Raw genomic sequence first — 19,146 nt, 5'->3', positions numbered from 1 at the left:
GAAGTCGCTCTTGGCTGACGTACATTGTCCAAGCCTCGCTGCTGTAGAGCAAGGTACTGAGGACACAGGCTTGATACACTCGGACTTTTGTATTCAGTGTCAGTGCGCCATTTTCCCACACTCTCTTGGCCAGTCTGGACAGAGCAGTGGAAGCCTTTCCTATGCGCTTGTTGATTTCTGCATCGAGAGACAGGTTACTGGTGATAGTTAAGCCTAGGTAGGTGAACTCCTGAACCACTTCCAGAGCGTGGTCGCTGATATTGATGGATGGAGCATTTCTAACGTTCTGTCCCATGATGTTCGTTTTCTTGAGGCTGATGGTTAGGCCAAATTCGTTGCAGGCAGCCGCAATCCTGTCGATGTGTCTCTGCAGACACTCTTCAGTGTGGGATGTTAAAGCAGCATCGTCAGCAAAGAGGAGTTCCCTGATGAGGACTTTCCGTACTTTGGTCTTTGCTCTTAGACGGGCAAGGTTGAACAACCTGCCACCTGATCTTGTGTGGAGGAAAATTCCTTCTTCTGAAGACTTGAACGCATGTGAGAGCAGCAGTTCCAATTATAAGGCATAGATATGAGCATAACCAGGTTTTCTCAGGTTTAAAGAAGAAACGTGAAATGTATTACAACTTAAACTTAAAAACTCTAATTTGGTTAAAGTCTACGGATACATGCAGCACCCCATGCTAGCATGCATAAGCGATATGCACGTGCAAATAGAGATAGAAAAGAGCAGAAGAAAATAGTGGAGAGGTTTGAAGCAAACTCTGAAGAGGGTTTTTTTTTTGCTGTGCTTCGAGCTTGCTGTAGTGTCCTTGATTGTAGATAGTCTTGCTTTTCGTTGGGGCCCAGTATTCTTCTTAAACCTTGTTCACTGTTGGAGACTTTTCTCTCTTGGGGTTCATTTGTCTTCAATGGTTTCCAAAGCTGGAGAGAGCGAGATCAAAGCAGACAGGATAGAGATCTTTTCCAGTCGAGGAGCAAACAGCTTTCTGAGTTTTAAAACTCTGTGGCAAGTTCAAATTCAAAAAACTCAAACAGCCAGTTAGTCAAAGGTCTGGTGTTTTTTTTAAACCAAGTTCCTTCTTTACACCAGGAACAGTTTAAAAATCAATGTTCATGTGGCAAAATTAATGTGTCTTATTCTTGGCAGGTGAGGGCTTGCATGAAAATATAAATATAAGATTGTCACTAATAAATCCAATAGGAAATTCAGGAGAAATGTCTTTCCCCAAAGAGTGGTGCCAATGTGGAATGCACTATCAAAAGGTGTAGTTGAGACAAATAGCATAGATCCATTTAAGGGGAAGCTAGATAAGCACACGAACGAGAAAGAAATAGATGGATATGCCAATAGGGTTAGATGTATTAGTGAGGGAGGAGGTTCAGGTGGAGCATAAATGCTATTGTCATGGACTTGAATTATTTTTTCTTTCCGAATTTAAAAAAGTGTATGTGCCTTTAAGACTGTTAAGAAATGGCGCACCTTAAAGGGAGGAGACCATTCTGGAGAGACAGTGTACCACAGCTGCATTTTGGTTACCGAGCAATAGGCAGCAGAGAGAGAAGTCACATGGTACGGTGTGTCCATTTTGACTGTGTGTGGAGCTAGCAGAAACCGGTTTGAAGCAGTTAATTCTGAGAGATTTTTCCAGTGAGGCGATCTGGAGAAAGGAGTTGTTCTGTTCTCTCCCTCACGAAAATTCTACAAGGCTACAAACCAAATTAGTTCCTTAAGTAAATAAGAAAAGATTTTCTTTCTTAACAAATTATTTGTATTGCTGTGCTGATCATGAAAGGAATTGTTATCGTTACTGTAGCAAAGTGGTCTGCCTATCAAGAACTGAGTATTTTCCATCAAATTCAAGTGAAGACTTCAAGTGAACTTTGATTGCCTTCACATCAGGACCGTAAAACACAAAAACGTACTTATTTATTTTATTCTCGAGGGACAGCTAATTTTTAAAAACTCTACCTTTAAAACCGAACCACTGTTCTTTTTGAATGCATGTGTGTGAATGCGGGAGTTAGATTAACTTAAGCAGTTATACGATCTTTAGACATAGGTTCATCTTAATATTGTTTAAGATGTAGTTTTTAAAAAAATAAATAGTTAATTTGCTGTCTAAAGATACCTGGTTTGGTCTGTTTCATTCTGGGGATACTAGAGTGTTTAATTTGGCAGTTTTACTGATTTTGGTAAAAATTAATAAATATACTGCAACCTGTGGCGTGACGGGACTGAATTAACAGTGCGTTGTTCCCGTGTAGGTTGTAACACTATCATAGACTATTTGGGCTGTATACTCAATGTATTCAAGTCCCTGGAGTGGGGTTGGAATCAGCTTCTGATTTTGGTGGGCTTAATGTTAAGTTTAATGCTGACAGCAATTTGCAGGCTAATATAAATTAATGTGCAGGAATAATCACAAAATTGAACTTATAATACAAATTCAGGTGATTCAGATAACTTCACTGCTGCAACCATCTTCTCCATCTGTTTCCGCCTGCTGTGACTCTCAATTTTCCTCACTCCATTATTTGATCTATCATGACATATAAATAATGAGTCACAACATGTACCACATTTCAGATGGTACCACATAGATTTGTTGCATGGACCGACATGAGCAGCAACACACTGGGCATTTGTTCACCTTGTCTTACTACTTCAAATAAACTCTTTTTGGCTCCTCATTGTTAACAATCCTAAAAGAAGGAAAATGTCAGATTTTTAAAAAAAAATTCTCCCCATTTCTCACATCCATTCAGGTGCTGGCTCATGTGCTGCAGCTCCACGGTCATTGACTGAGTGGCCATTTTTCATGTGTAAGCCTGGACTGTGAGTGTTGGCAGGTTTTTTTAGCCAAGGGAAAATGGAACACATCACAGCACCTGAGCACCTGCTGACATTAGCCCAAAAATTGCTGTGGCAGGCCAATGAACAGTACCCCTTAGAGTCATAGAAAGATACAGCACTGAAACAGGCCCTTTTTCCCACCGAGTCTGTGCCGACCACCCATTTATACTAATCCTACATTAATCCCATATTCCTTACCACATCCCAACATTCTCCTACCACCTACCTACACTAGGGGCAATTTACCTATCAACCTGCTTTGGCTGTGGGAGGAAACCAGAGCACCCAGTGGAGACCCACGCAGTCACAGGGAGAACTTGCAAACTCCGCACAGGCCGAACCCAGGTGGCTGGAGCTGTGAGGCTAACCACTGCACCACTGTGCCGCCCCTTGTTAGTGAGACTTGCCCTTGTCTATTTAACACTGACAAGATTTTGTCCTCTAAATTGCTGGAAGTGTGAAATGGAAATGGTGTGATGCCCTCTACAGAGCATCAACAATCAACGTGAACAGGGCAAGCAATTGTGTATCTCCTGAAAAAAAAATCACTATTTCCTGACGCCATATCAGGAGTCAACTCTGTGCATGCACAGACTCCCCATATCCCACCCCCATGCACATTTTTCCTGATCTCCAATGTCATCAGAAGGCAGCCTCCAGCTGTGTACCGATGCTGATTCTATAAGGATAGGTTGAAGGATTGTGAAGTGAACAGCTCAGAGTCCGAACAAGGAAGTGTAAATTAGAATGGTGAATTCAAGGTCAAATCAGTTGCAGAAAGCAAATTAAAGAGAGAGAAAGAAAGATTGGATTAAGAGACAGAAATATGACAGAAGGAAAAATTTAAAAACTTGTAATTTTTTCCTTTCAATCTTCAGTAACGATGAAGTCCTGAAGGACATGAGACTCCACACCTGTAATCATTGATTTCCAGTGCCGGAGAGGTTGACTGGCAGTACTTAGCACTGTTAAAAGAGCACTTAGACTAAAATGGATGAGCCCCAACATTCTGTGGCAGGTTTACTTCATATCTATCACACAAATATAGGAACTTAACATCGTTCAACACCGCGAGCTGCCATTTTTGCAAAGCCAGTAGCGGAGTGGCACACCTTACACTGCAACTTTTGGTTTTCCATCTTTAACCATGTATCTGCAGTCACTTGAATTTGCTGTGGCATTTTTACATAAATAATGGTTGCACTAATAGTCTCATCAATATTTTGACAGCAAATTTTGGGCCATTATTGATGTGTACAACACCTTTGTGGTCTGGGAGTTTATTTTGGGTATAAATTACAACTTGTCAGGAAGCTGACTCCAACCCGCCCATTTCCACATTTCACTCAAGTGTGTTAGGCTGCGTGTGTGCAACCCCCATTGGGAGAGGTGGATTGCCAATCAGCATATGTTACTCAACTGCGCTCCTCCAATTCTGGCTTCCTGAGCATCCCCGATTTTAATTGCTCCACCATTGGTGGTTGTGACTTCAGCTGCCTAGGCCTTAAGCTCTTGAAGTCCCTCCCTAAATCTCTCTGCCTGCAACTGCATGAGAGAGAAGGGAGCAGCAAAGGGGTGCAGCTCGCAAGAGGCACCACCCACAAAGGAGGGTCTACAGGCAGAGGCTCAGCTTCATTGACATTTCAGAAGAGCATTCATTCTGGAGGCTCAGGTGATCATGTCAGGTGGTGGCAGACATCTACAGCCTCCTAGAAGACGACTTGGTGGCTAGGAAATACCAGTAATTGTTAAAGTCAACTTTTCTGCTTCCGGAACTTTCCAGCGCTCTACTGGAGACACATCCAGGATCTCCAAGTCGGCAGCTCACATATGCATAAGACTTGACTCATGGCTTGTTCACGAGGGCTAGCACTTATGTCAACCTTGCCTGCGATGATGTCAATCAGAATGAGTAGGCGCTTGGGTTTCTGGCTCTGCTGGCTTCCCACAGGGGCAGGTTATTAATGACAGCACACTTGTGGAAATCCGGGCACCCCCAGATCACCCAGGAAGCCCAAATATCATGAAAGCCACATGACCACTAGATGTGCGTCAGGTGCCAGCACAGGTCTGGAGGCACCATTCAGTATGCACCAGTCATGGTGTCCAGAATGGTTGTGTTGTACTGCGCTCTACACAACATTGCGGAGCAGTGAGATTTGGACCTACAGGGGGAACAAGACGCTAAACACAGATCATCTGCAAATGAATCTGTGGAGGAGAAGGAAGCCAAGGGAGATAGGGAGGAGAAAAGTGATGAGGATAATGCAGCACCAGCTGTTCACATGAATTTTCCTAGTCGGGTCACGATGCTGAAGTTGGCCTCAATTCTGGGTCAGAAACGCGGAAGTGGCTGTGGTGGGACATCAGTCGCGATCTTGCCAGAGGTGGTCAATTATGAAGCCGCCTCTGGGAGCCCTGTTCAATTAAGGATGGCAGGCATACTAGGGAAGTGGGATGGTCAGTAGGGATGTCCAGCCAGCAGCCCTACCAGGAGAGGTGGGGACTGCTGAGGCAGGCAGGAGACTGCAAGGGTGCATCAAAATGGAGGCACTCTCTGCACAATTATGAAAAATTATAAAACATACATGGCCACAGTTGTCAAGCCATCATTATGGAGGGGAGCCCCTCCATTAGGATGGCTTGTGGGTGTAGCCGCTGCATCCATGCTGCTGGGCAGGTAGCCTCTACTGCATTGACCTCCACCTCCAACAAGATCGCTCAGAGGTGGGAACATGTCAGGTGGCTGAGCGATACACTACTTGACAACTTTGCTCCTGGTCTCACCTCCTAACCTGCCTGTGCGGGACTGGAAAAATGCAGCTCTTTGCTGCCCGGGATGGCCTCATTAATGCAAAGTTCACTTAGATAGCTCCAGTGAACCTATGTCAGAAGCATATACAATAGCCAGCCTTCCCCCACAGGACCTATCTTGCCCCCCCACTCACTGCCACCATGTGATTGACAAAAAACAGCCCTGCAAATAATTAACTGTCCATTGCACGTCTCCCTATTGGTCCCCATCAATTCATATCTTTCTATTCATTATCAAGCAACTGAAAAGGCACGTTGCCAGCCAGCAAGCAAGAATGGGCAACACAGGAAAGTGCTGCAAAATAATAAATGTTATGTAATTCTACTAAAGAACAGAAACTTCACAACATTACATTTTGTCATACACTCATCTGCATACTCTTGGTGAATTGCAAAGTTTTTATTTTCCTTTTCCTACTGCTCCCATGCGGTACAACCTTTCTGGCTTCGAGGTAGAAGCAGGCTGCTCAGATCCATGCTGTGACTGCTGAGATGCTCTTGGCCAATGACCTCTGGGCTTTGAAGCCTGTGAGGGCCCATTTGAAATCTGCTCCACCTTTTGTGCAGAGGCAGATTCAGCCATCGGGACAGGAGGCAGCATGTGAGGTACTGACTGACAGGGGCAAGAGGGCATCAGGTGAGAAGAGGGGGCAGCAGCTGAGAAGTGAAATCCCCGCTTCCATGTCCCCTTTCACCATCATCCCTCTCATGAAACAACTGCACTTCACCGAGGAGCAGCTTGGTGCAGATCAGTGTGGAGATATAAGACCAAAGCTAAGGTATTTGTCACTCTATTTAAGGTGGCAGACATGTTGGCATCCAGAGATCTACAGGATCATGGTCAAGGAGTGCAATGGGCACATTTGTTTGGAGTGTTTGCTGTTCTGTTCTAACCATGGAACAACACATCATCTTAATGCTCTGCGACATCAACTCACTCATGCTTGATGTAGACTCCTCCATTCTCTCTGCAGTCATGGTCAGTGTGCCTGGAAGGCCTGTCGGCACATTGCCCGTTATCTGCTGCTGCTCAGTGGTTCTTCTTTTCATTGGCAAGCCCCCGGGATATAGCATCTGTGTCCAGCTGAGCAGAGTTTGGAGAGGACTGCACCCTTCAACACAGATTCTCCATTGCTTCCCTTATCTCCACCACCTGCTCTAGCTCACTTGTGAACTGTGAATCACCAAACAAAAACTCAATTGCCTGTCTACGGGGTCCTACCAAAGAGCAAGTATCTGAAATGGTATAAGGAAAGCATGAGTCCTGTGATGGTGCACCCTCAGAATGAATCAGCTCCTCTGAGGATTTGTGATTTGCAAGTTCCAACAACTCTTGTTGCATGCATGAAGGCCCTGTCAGAGATAACCAACAAGAATGAGTACACGCAGTTAAGAATGGTGCAACTTATCATTATGTAGATGATGATATTTCACTCGCTGTTGTTAGTTGTGAGATGGCTGGAGGGCCACCTCCGGACCTCTCACTTTCCCTGCTGTTTTGTGCTGTCTTTTCCTGCAATGAGGGAAAGAACAGACTTATGAGTGAGTATAATGGCATGTGTTTAGCTGATGGATGGAGTTCATTACGTGAGGGTGTATATCAGGGAGAGGCATGAAATTGCATGCGGATGAGGGTCAGTGGAACAGGTGGATGGACAGATAGATGGGGATAGGAGAAGTACATAGACAATGAAGGATGGGTGCACCTGCAACGTAAAAAGGAAAAAAAAGAAAGACTTGCATTTATATAGCACTTTTAATGACCACCGGACATCGCAAAGTGCTTTACAGCTGTCATGAGCACGAGCTGTGCCGAATGATGATTATTTAAACAAATCCATTGGTTGGAAACCTGAAATAAACTTTAAAAAGAAAGGAGACAAAAAACCGATAAAAGGATTCCTGCTAGCGGTTAAAATGGCCACCTCAATTTGCATCAAAATACCTCACATATCAAGGTATTGAGGTGGAGATGAATGTCTGTTTAGTCTCCCACCAGAACAATGGCTTGCAAATTTTGTATGAGATATCAGCCTTACCTCCATTAACAAGACATTCAAAATCATCTTGGAACATTAACACTGGTGGAGACGAACCTCAAAGGGTCAACACTGAAACAATGGGACCCGAGTGAGAGATTAGAATTCTTAGACTTGAACTGATTAAGATGCAAAAGAGAGAATACACTGGGCCATCATGTGACAGACTCCATCTGTGTGAAAAACTTGCAGTTTCTTCTTTCTACAGCAGACAAGCACCTGTTTTAACCAATGCAGGACCCAAGTGGGGGTTTGTCTCTGTCTCTCTCCAGGTAATCCTGTAAGTTTGAACCCTGCCTGCAGACTGCAAAGCATCTAAGTCTATGATTGCTGCAGACAGAGACCCCGGGGAGAAAACCATTTACATCACTGTCTCCAAGAAAACCCTGAACCAGGTGGCCACCTCTACCAGCCAGAAACTTCAGGACCATGAATGCAGCCAGATGACAACTGAATTACCAAACTCCACAGACTATATATTATTTTATTTGTTCTGGACTCTAATCCAACCAAACTATTCTTCTTCACTTGGTGTCCTACTTGTGTGCGTGTGAAAGTGGAGATAGTTTATTATTTTACTTAGATCTGGTTTTGGTTTTAAGTACAATATAGTAACCTCTTTCTTATTTAAACTCAAAAAAACCTGTCCGATTGGTTCTTTTATGATCACTGCACATAAAAGGGTTAAATACTCACTGAATCGGTAAGCATATCCACTAAATCTTGTTGTGGTCAATCAAGGAGAGGAACAAGAGGGGAGCCTTTCAACCCATCCTCACCTGATTGTAACACAGCCTATGAAGTATTTTTGAAGTGTGGTCACAGTTGTTGTGTAGGAAATGCAGCAGCTAATTTGTGCACAGCAAACTCCCACAAACAGCAATGTGACAATGACCAGATAATCTATTTTTATGATATTGATTGAGGGATAGATATTGGCCGGATACCAGGGATAACTCACCTGCTCTTCTTCAATATAGTGCCATGGGGTTTTTGGCATCCACTTGAGCAGGTAGATGGGGCCTCGGTTTAACATTTCATTCAAAAGATGTCACCTCCGACAGTGCAGCACTCCCTCAGTACAGCACTGGGGTGCCAGTCTTGATTTTTGTGCTAAGGCCCTGGAGTAAGACTTGAAACCAGAACCTTATGATTCAGTAGCAAGAATACTACCAACTGAGCCACAAGTGGGGGTGAAGAGTGATATGATGGAGTATGTTTGAGAAGGCACATGACTAACCTGTTTGGCAACCTAGGGTATTCTGAAATGTACAGTTTTGAACTGAAAGCCAGCAGAAAGCTCTTTGCTCCTGGATCGAAAAGACCTCTCCTGGCTGGCTTGCCACAGCCTCTCCTGTCTGTTCCCATCTCTTTCTCACGGAACTCTGAAACCCACTGAGGACACATGAACCCCAAGAGAGAAAAGTTTCCTACAGCAAACAAGGTTTAAGAAGAATACTGGGCCCCAACGGAAAGCAAGATCTACCTACAATCAAGGACTCGACAGTGAGCTCGAAGAACCATAATAACAACTCTTCAGATATTGCCTCAAACCTTTCCACTTTATTTTTCTTCTACTCTTTTCTGTCTCTATTTGCATGTGTGTATCGCGTATATATGCTAGCGTGGGCGCGTCGTGTATCCATAGGCATCAACTGAATTAGAGTTTAAGTTTAATAAATTTCAACTTTCCTTCTTTAAACCTGAGAAAGTCTGTTTGTGTTGTTTTTTTTGCCTTATAATTGGAAAGCGGTAAACATGGATTCACCAAGGGGGAGCTAACAACACGGTGTGTTTAAAGTCAAACCCTGTTACAATAAGACCAGGTGGAGGCTGAAAGGGAACCCTAGACCTCTTTCTCACCTGGTTGTAACACACTAAATCCAAGAGCATGGCAATACGCTCCTAATTCTCACCTCTTGGGCAACATCCAACCATGTCTTCTTTATTTTTGACACAGTTTTCTTCCCATTGCTGTGAATAATATCTAAATCCGGCTCTTCACAGTCTTCAAGGGAGATATCAGTGAACTTGAGCAAAGCCTTGGAATGTCTCAACTCCATTCTTTAACTTCCTCATCTCCTCTGGCCAACTCCAACTCCTCCAAATTGCACCTTTAAATACTCGAGTTGAGATTGTGTCCTGGCAGTCCTCATAATGCTTGCTGCTGTGGATTGGATGGCAAACCCAGAAGTAAATTTATAATGAAGTTGCTGAGTTTAAAAGCCACTGCCAAACGTGTTGAACATATTTCAGTTTTTCCCACACAAAATCGGAACCCCTGTAAGACATTTAGATATCTTGTGTATTTTTGTTATTCTGTGAGGCATTTGTTAATATCTCCTGCATTTCTCTTCATAAGAAAAATGTAACCTGTTGTGGTGTGGATCAGCGTGTGGAGCTCACCGGGTGGTAAAAACTTGGAGGCGAAGGATACGGGACAAAGGGAAAAGAATTCTGACTGAAGACATCATCGCTGGAATTCATATTGGACTTTTTAAACAAGGACCCCCACATACACACACAGATAGACAAGTCAGGACATGTCACTGATGTGGTAACCTGGGCTGTTAAAACATCAAATAGCCTGTCTTCAACCACACTCATGGACAATGGCCCTTTGAAATATGTGTGAATGGTTTCCTTCATGCCTTATCAAGATGCAGATATCGCATCATGGGTGGTATGCACCTAAGAACTCTCCCTGCTGAGAACAGGATATGACTACATGCTGGTGGTCTTGTATAGCCAGGGTGGGATTGATAAGGCAACTGAAACCCAATCGGATGGCCCAATTCAAAACATTACATTATATGTCAAGGGGCCAGGGTCAGAAAGGGGTATAAAGCCACAGCTCACAAGGACATTGTTGCTGCAGCCAGGAAGTGTGACTTGGTCAGCCACAGGAAGTCGTGTGGGAGATATCATTCAGTGGACCTGACCACCTGGGAACGAGCCCTGTACGCGGGTGTACTGACCAACTGGTGTAGATATATACTATTGCTTGGTGAGTTAATAAAGGTGTTCCACATAAAGTGGAAATTGTATCCAAAGTCTGTTTCATGCGATTGATACTCAATATGGGGTCAGGACTTCAGAGGAAAGTGAGACCCCCTTCTTAAGAGTTTTACAAATTTCTGGCAATCACGAAGGGACCCTGAAAGGTAAAGAAATGGCAATTAGGACTTTGGATGGGTTTGTCACGAAATGCGTGGCAGGGAAATTGCCTCTAAAACAGAGGTGGGTACAGGTCATCCTGGAGGACAGTGAACCGGTATGCAGGGCTGAACAGTGGACACAGGGGTCCACTTGTACGCGAGCCTTGGAAACAGCAGTTTGGCTGATGGCACATCAGCATCAGCATAGGAGTAATGAAGCCAAGACAGTAAAAGTTAGTCAAGAGCTTGATGAGAGAGATAAGAAGCTTACTGGTTGTGAGATGGTTGTGAAGGGATTAATAAGAGGGCTATAGGAAGAGAGAGAGCCGGAAGCCCTGGACAATAAGGAGGAATAGGGGGTTGGGGGTTCCTGTAAAAAACAAGGTAAAAGCAGTTAAAGGAAAGAGGAATCAAAACCGCTAATGTAATTTATTTATCTTGTTTGCTTCTGTTTGAGTTCTGACTTAAGTTTCAAGTTGTCAAGACAAATGTTGTATGAGTGGAGAATGCAAAGGAAGCTTCCAGTAATAAGGTATATATGTGAGTTTTAATGTGTTCTTTGGGACTTTGAGTATATAACTGATTATAGGAATTCATTTGGACGCATGGAGATATGAAAGATCCCAACTGGAATGGGGTTTATTATACATGTGGGGATTCTAATCCTGATATGAATTCACACCTAGGAACATAGAAACATAGGAGCAGGAGTAGGCCATTCAGCCTATTGAGCCTGCCCTGCCATTCAATAAAATCATGGCTGATCATCCACTCCAATGCCTTTTTCCCACATTATCCTCATATCCCCTTATGTCATTGGTATTTAGAATTCTATCAATCTCTGCTTTAAACATACTCAATGACTGAGCTTCCACAGCCCACTGAGGTATTCCAAAGATTCACAACCCTCTGAGTAATTTCTCCTCATCTCTGTCCTACGTGGCTTCCCCCTTATTTTGAAATTGTGTCCCCAGATTCTAGACTCCCCAACCAGGGGAAACATCTTATCTGCATCTACCCTGTCTATCCCTTTAAATATTTTGTAGGTTCAATGAGATCACCTCTCATTCTTTGAAACTTCAGAGAATACAAGCCCAGTTTCCCCAATCTCTCTTCACAGGACATTCCTGCCAACCCAGGAACAAGTCTGGTGAAACTTCCTCTGTGGCAATAATATCCTTCCTAAGATAAGGGGACCAAAACTGCACACAGTACTCCAGGTACGGTCTAACCAAGGTTCTTTACAATTGAAGCAAGACTTCACTACTCTTGTACTCAAATCCTCTTGCGATAAAGGCTAACATACCATTAGCCTTCTTAATTGCTTGCTGCACCTGTATGTTAGCTTTCAGTGACTTATTGACAAGGACACCCTGGCCCCTTTGTACATCTACACTTTCTAATTTCTTACCATTTAAGAAATACTCTGTACATCTATTCCTCCTACCAAAGTCGATAACCTCACATTTTTCCACATTGTATTCCATCTGCCACGTTTTTGCCCACTCACTAAGTCTGTTCAAATTCCCTTGAAGCTGCTTTGCATCTTCTTCACAACACACGTTCCAACCCAGTTTTGTGTCATCCGCGAACTTGGAAATATTACATTTGGTCTCCACATCCAAATCATTGATGTATATTGTGAACAGCAGGGGCCCAAGCACTAATCCCTGTGGTGCCCCACTAGTCACAGCCTGCCAACACGAGAATGACCCTTTTATTCCTAATCTCTGCCTTCTGCCTGTTAACCAGTCCTTAATCCATGCCAGTATATTACCTCCTATTCCATGTGTTTTCATTTTGCTAACCAACCTCCTGTGAGGGACTTTATCAAAAGCCTTCTGAAAATTCAAGTATACCACGTCCACCAACTCCCCTTTATCAATTCTGTTCGTAACATCCTCATAAAACTCCAACAGGTTCGTCAAACATGATTTCCCATTCATTAATCCGTGTTGACTATGCCCAATCAGATAATTATTATCCACTTGTCCATTTATCACATCCTTTACAATAGATTCTGGCATTTTCCCAACAACTGATGTAAGGCTAACAGGTCTGTAATTTCCTGTTTTCTCTATCCCTCTCTTCTTGAATAGTGGAGTGACATTTGCTACCTTCCAATCTGCAGGAACCATTCCAGAATCTATAGAATTTTGGATCTCCATAGCTACCACTTTCAACACTCTGGGATGTAGAATATCAGGTCCCGGGTACCGATTAACCTTCGGACCCATCAATTTCTCCAATACAACCTTCTTACTAATACTAATTTCCTTCAATTCCCCATTCTCCCTAGTCCCTTGGATCTCTGATTCTGGGAGATTTCTTGTATCTTCCTCAGTGAAGACAGACACAAAGTAATCATTTAGCTTCTCTGCCATTTCTCTATTCCCCATTATAAATTCTCCTGACTCTGCCTGTAATGGACCCACATTTGTCTTAGCCAAACATTTAACATTTACATACCTATGGAAGCTTTTACAGTCTGTTTTTATGTTTTTTGCTATCTTACATTCATATTCTATTCTCCCTTTCTTTATCAGTTTCTTCGTCCTCCTTTGGTGTATTCTAAAATCCTCCCAATCCTCAGGTTTACTACTATTTCTAGCAACTTTATGGACATTTTCTTTTAATCTTATACAATCTTTAACTTCCTTTGTTATCCACAGTTGACTGCCTTTACTTTTGGGGTTTTTGTGCCTTGAAGGAATGTATAATTGCTGTAAACTATGTAATATTTCTTTAAAGAATATCCATTGCCAATGGACTGGCATACATTTTTATGTATTTTCCCAATCCATCTCAGCCAATTTGCCCCTCATACCTTCATAATTTCCTTTGTTCAAATTTCACACCCTGGCTTCAGATTGAACTACCTCACTTTCAAACATAATGTAAAATTCTATCATATTATGGTCACTCATCCCTAAAGGTTCTTTTACAACAAGATTATTAATTAGCCCTGTCTCATTACACAATACTAGATCTAAAATACTGTTCTCTGGTCAGTTCCTCAACACACTCCTAACACACTCCAGAAACTGGTCCTCCACATTGATCACAAGTCGTGGGAGTCAGTTGCCAGTGGTCGCCAGAGCTGGCAGACAGCCATAAAGGCGGGACTTAAGAGTGGCGAGTCGAAGAGATTTAGCAGTTGGCAGGAAGAAAGACAGAAGCACAAGGGGAGAGCCAACTGTGTAACAGCCCCGACAACCAATTTTATCTGCAGCACCTGTGGAAGAGTCTGTCACTCTAGAATTAGCCTTTATAGCCACTCCAGGCGTTGCTTCACAAACCACTGACCACCTCCAGGCGCTTATCCATTGTCTCTCGAGACAAGGAGGCCAAAGAAGAAAGAAGGGCCTTTAAATCATCTACCTTTTTGCAAATGCTGCGTGCATTCAGGTAGAGTGCCCTTAACCTTGTTTTCTTGACATTATTTTGCATTCTAAGCTTAGTTGATTCTTGCCTTTGTTTCGCCTGCCTTCTAATGTCACTTGCTACTTTTCTACCTCCTGTTACCAGCTTTACTTCCTTCCAATTTGAGCTAACCCTCAGGTTTCTATCCCCCGAAAAGCTAGTTTAAACCCTCCCCAACAGCACTAGCAAATCTCCCTGTGAGGATGTTAGTTCCAGTCCTGTTAATGTGTAGCCCGTCCATCTTGTACAGGTCCCACTTGCCCCAGAACCAGTCCCAATGCCTCAAATCTAATTCCCTCCCTCCTACACCAATTCTCCAGCCACGTGTTCAATCGATCAATCCTCCTATTCCGATGCTCACTAGCACATGGGAGTAATCCTGAGATTACTGCTTTGGAGGTCCTGCTTTTTAACTTTCTTCCTAACTCCCTAAAATCTATTTTCAGGACCTCATCCCTCTTCCTACCTATATCATTGGTACCAATGGCGACCACGACCTCTGGCTGTTCACCCTCCCCTAGAAGGATGTCCTGCAGCTGCTCCGTGACATCCTTGACCCTGGCACCAGGGAGGCAACACACCATCCTGGAGTCACATTTACTACCACAGAAACACCTGTCTGATTCCCTGACTGTCAAATCCCCTATCACTATTGCTCTTCCACTCTTCTTCCTGTGCAGCTGAGCCACCTGTGGTGCCACAGACTTCGCTCTGGTTGGATTCCCCTGAGGAACCATCATTCTCGCCAGTATCCAAAATGGAAAACTGATTAGCAAGCAAGATAGACTCAGGGGACTCCTGCACTGCCTGCTGGAACTCAAGCTTCTGCAGCCAGTGACACTTCCTGCAGATGTGTTCATCTAGCACACGTGGTGCGTCCATGACTTCTCACATACCGCGGGACATACATTCCACTTGGCCAAACTGACCTGCCATACTTTAACTTTAAAAACTTTTTATTACAATGAGAAGTAGAATAACTTACCAGTCACTCATCAATCAGCTTCTTCCCCTGTACCGAAGAGATAGGCAGCTACTGGAGGCTGTAAAAAGGTAGAAGAAAGAAAGAAGGAAAAAAAGAAAGGAGCCCTTTCCTCATGCACCAAATTCCAACGTTACACTCTGTGCACTCAAAGCAGCTCTCAGTGCAGTCAAGTTTATTTTTTTCTTAATTTATAGTGCTCCTCCTTACCGAACTCCCTCACTTACCAAACTCCCTTCTTCATACCCTGTGCCTTCAGCAAAACTCAGTACAGGACATGTTATTATGGGGTGGTTTTAATATTAAACAGCGTAAATTGGAATTTGGGTTGAAGACTTTTTCATAAAAGTTAAAAGTTTCTTTTTGGGAACCATTGGAGTTCTTGCTCTGAAACAATTGCGAAAAGGAATGGTAAAAGTTTAAAAAACCTTTCTTTGTTCAGAAGCAAACAGGTTGAACTGGTTTGTATAGGCATGGAATGCAGTTGTTGCTTGATTTTTTTAAAAAGCAGAATTTCTGAAATCTGTGGAAGTTGTAGGGAAAAAAAGAGTTTGAAAATAAAAGAACAGTCTAAGAAGAAAGATTCAGGTATTTTCTTTGTTTGGAAAAAGACACAGTTCAAACTAGCCAGAACACATGGCAATGCTTTGTTCTGTTAACTCGTCCATCTGATAGCTTTGTCCTGCCCTCTTTCAAAGCAGCAGAGAGTTAACCCTTTCTGCTAGCAGCTTTAGCTTACCACACACGTTTATAGATATTGGGCATTATAAAAATTTTAAGTTTTTGAGTTGTTGCATATTAAACCATTCGGCCACAAGCAGTTTGGATCCTTGGTGGGGTTTTATCGGGTTACAGGCAGCAGCAAGTACAACAGGATTTCAAACAGCTTCAAGAATTTAAGGACATTTGTCACAGCATTGTAGCAATTGAGAGTCTGGGAACAAGAAATTAGAATGTAAATTTACATTCATATGAGTTGATATTTTAAACATTTAAAAGAAACAACAAAAGGACATACATAATTTTAGTGTTTTTTATGGATAAATAAAAATGTAAAAGTTTTATTTGAAAAGAATTAAATAAATTGATCTTAATGTTATATGATCTGCAGATGGAGGAACTCATGTTGAACCGAAAGGAATATCAATCTCAGTAATGCAAGTTACAGAAAAGAAAAAAAATAGAGGGAAAATGTCTCCAAAGCTGCGAGTAGTAGAGTCAGCAATAGGGAGACTGCTAGACTATGAAAGGGTGGGTTTGCCTTTGCTCCATGACCTTTTGGTCAGCTATGTAGCCTTGTCCAATCTGCACCTTCTCCTTTGTTATCTCTTGCCCCACCGCCACCTCACTTGCTTATAACCTGTGACATTTTAAATATTTATCAGTTCCAAAGAAGGGTCACTGACCCGAAACATTAACTCTGCTTCTCTTTCCACAGATGCTGCCAGACCCGCTGAGTGGTTCCAGCATTTCTTGTTTTTACCATATATGAAAGGGTGAGTATGGTTGGCGACACCAGGGGAGACAACAAGACGTTTTGTTGGAAGCCAAAGCCCCAGCCTTTAGTCACACAGATAGTACTGCGAGGTATCTCTAACAGACCCCAGGCCCAAAGAATGGTTTAGTTTTGATACCTATTGGGGATAATGTTAGATCATGATGTACAGCATGAGGTGGCACGGGTGATGTTGAATTTGACAGAGATAGGGTTGCTGAGGTGATGTGGGAGAAAGAAGCAGAGCCTGTATGCCTAGTTATTGGACAACGTGTTGGTACTCGGAGTAAGGACCAGCAGTGATGGGTCTGATCTCTGGAGGCAGGTATATCTCCCATTCATTACAAAAGGGGGCAAGCCGAATGAGGAGGTAAGGGCTGGTCAATGACGCGGCCACCATCTTTAATACTGCAACCTAGCTGGTGTGTGGTTTGGACCTGGCATCTCTGGAAGCATAGATGAAGAATTTCAAGGGAAGGTTAAAGTATATTCTTACGAATGAGAATACCAACCAGGACTCATTGCTGAGGATAGATCAAATTATGACAGTCTATTTAAAGGATGTAACAGAGCAATTGGAAGACCATTCTAAAGCTATAAATAAACTCATCTGGAAGATGGTAACGTTTCTAATGAAGTTGTGCGGAATGGTGTGTGAGTTATGTATGGCTCCTGGTTGGTAGAGCAGGCCAGGGAAAATCTGAGGGAAATTCACACAGGGGAAGTACCCTCTTAGGTTACTAATAATCATCTGGACACGTTGATGAGGGATAGAACAACATCACTGTGTGACAACTCAGAGGTTTGGTGCAGGCACACTCTGTACAAACAGATTGTAAAAGGGAAGATCTCAAAATAATGTGTTTGGTGTTGTACCTTCCGGTAATGCCACGTGGCGAAGCACCACTCCTGGTCTATAGAACAGAGAACATAGGAGTCCTCAAGGGGGGATGGTCATATTGATGGGAACTAGGTTAGAAGGGTGTACTGACAGGAGAGGCAAGGTGGAATGTCCAGTCAACATGTGGATTCAACCTTACTGAGGTAAACTGTACCATGGAGGCTGCAAGTCTGAAATCTACTCAGGCAGCCTACGTGGGGGAAGAGAATACTGTGTAACCACTAAGGGAAAGGGGTACAAGCATGGAAGGAATTTATGGTGCCCGATATTCCAATCTACCTTCTGTTTTACTTCTGAAGGGCCTGTAGGGACAGGCAATAGGGAGATTGTAAATATTTATAGCCCTAACAGTACTGAGCTTAACGTGAGGGGTGATTGAAAGAGAACTTTGAGATAGTATGTGGAGAAGTTTAGGTATGACACCCCCTCCCCGCACCCCCCCTTCCCCCAGTGCCTGAGCATTTGACTTATTTGCAGGGGGGGATTGCGAAAAACGCATCATCAAATCCAACGAATGAACCACCAGATTTTGCAAGAGATTAATGACATCCCAGAAACATCTTGGTGGGATGGGATATGGAATTGGAGAGTTAATATCGAAATATACCCCTGGATAAAATTTATCTTCCACACACTCGTTGTTGTACAATTGCTTATTGTTGTGTATCTGTTGTATGAATTATGGCATTGGCGCAAATGTAGGAGAGCACAACAGCGGGTGAATATATTACTGGAGGGACGGAATAAGGTGAATGAATCAGATTTGGAAGTGTAGTTATATTCGCAGGAGAAATTATACACTTAAGGGTGGATGCTGTAAGGCATTTGGATATCTCTTGTAATTTTGTTATGCTGTGAGGCATTTGTTAATATCTCCTGCATTTCTGTTCTTAAGTAAAATGTAACCAGTTCTGGTGTGGACCAGCGTGTGGAGCTCACTGGGTGGTAAAACCATGGAGGCAAAGGACATCGGGACAAAGGGAGAAGAATTCTGACCAGAGACAACATCGCTGGGGTTCATATTGGACTTTTTAAAAATAAAAGACAAATGTAACTGAACAAGGACCCCCACATACACAACCAGACAGATAAATAAGGACATGTCACTGATGTGGTAGCTTGGGCTGTTAAAACATCAAACAACCTGTCTGCAAGCACACTCACGGACAATGGCCTTTTGAAATATGTGTGAATGAGTTCCTTCTTGCCTCATAAAGATGCACATATCACATCCATGGGTGGTATGCATCTAAGAAGTCCCCCTGCTGAAGCAGGATATAACCACATGCAGGTGGTCTTGCATAGCTAGGGTGGGATTGATAAGGCACTGAAACCCAATCGGATGACCCAATTCAAAACATTACATGTCAAGGGGCCAGGGTCAGAAAGGGGTATAAAGCCACAGCTCACAAGGACATTGTTGCTGTAGCTGAGAAGTGTGACTTGGTTAGTGACAGGAAGTCATGCGGGAGAAGTC

The sequence above is a fragment of the Heterodontus francisci genome, chromosome 17 (assembly GCF_036365525.1).
Source record: "Heterodontus francisci isolate sHetFra1 chromosome 17, sHetFra1.hap1, whole genome shotgun sequence".
NCBI classification, from domain to species: Eukaryota; Metazoa; Chordata; class Chondrichthyes; order Heterodontiformes; family Heterodontidae; genus Heterodontus; species Heterodontus francisci.
Note: the sequence above shows the minus strand (reverse complement) of the source record.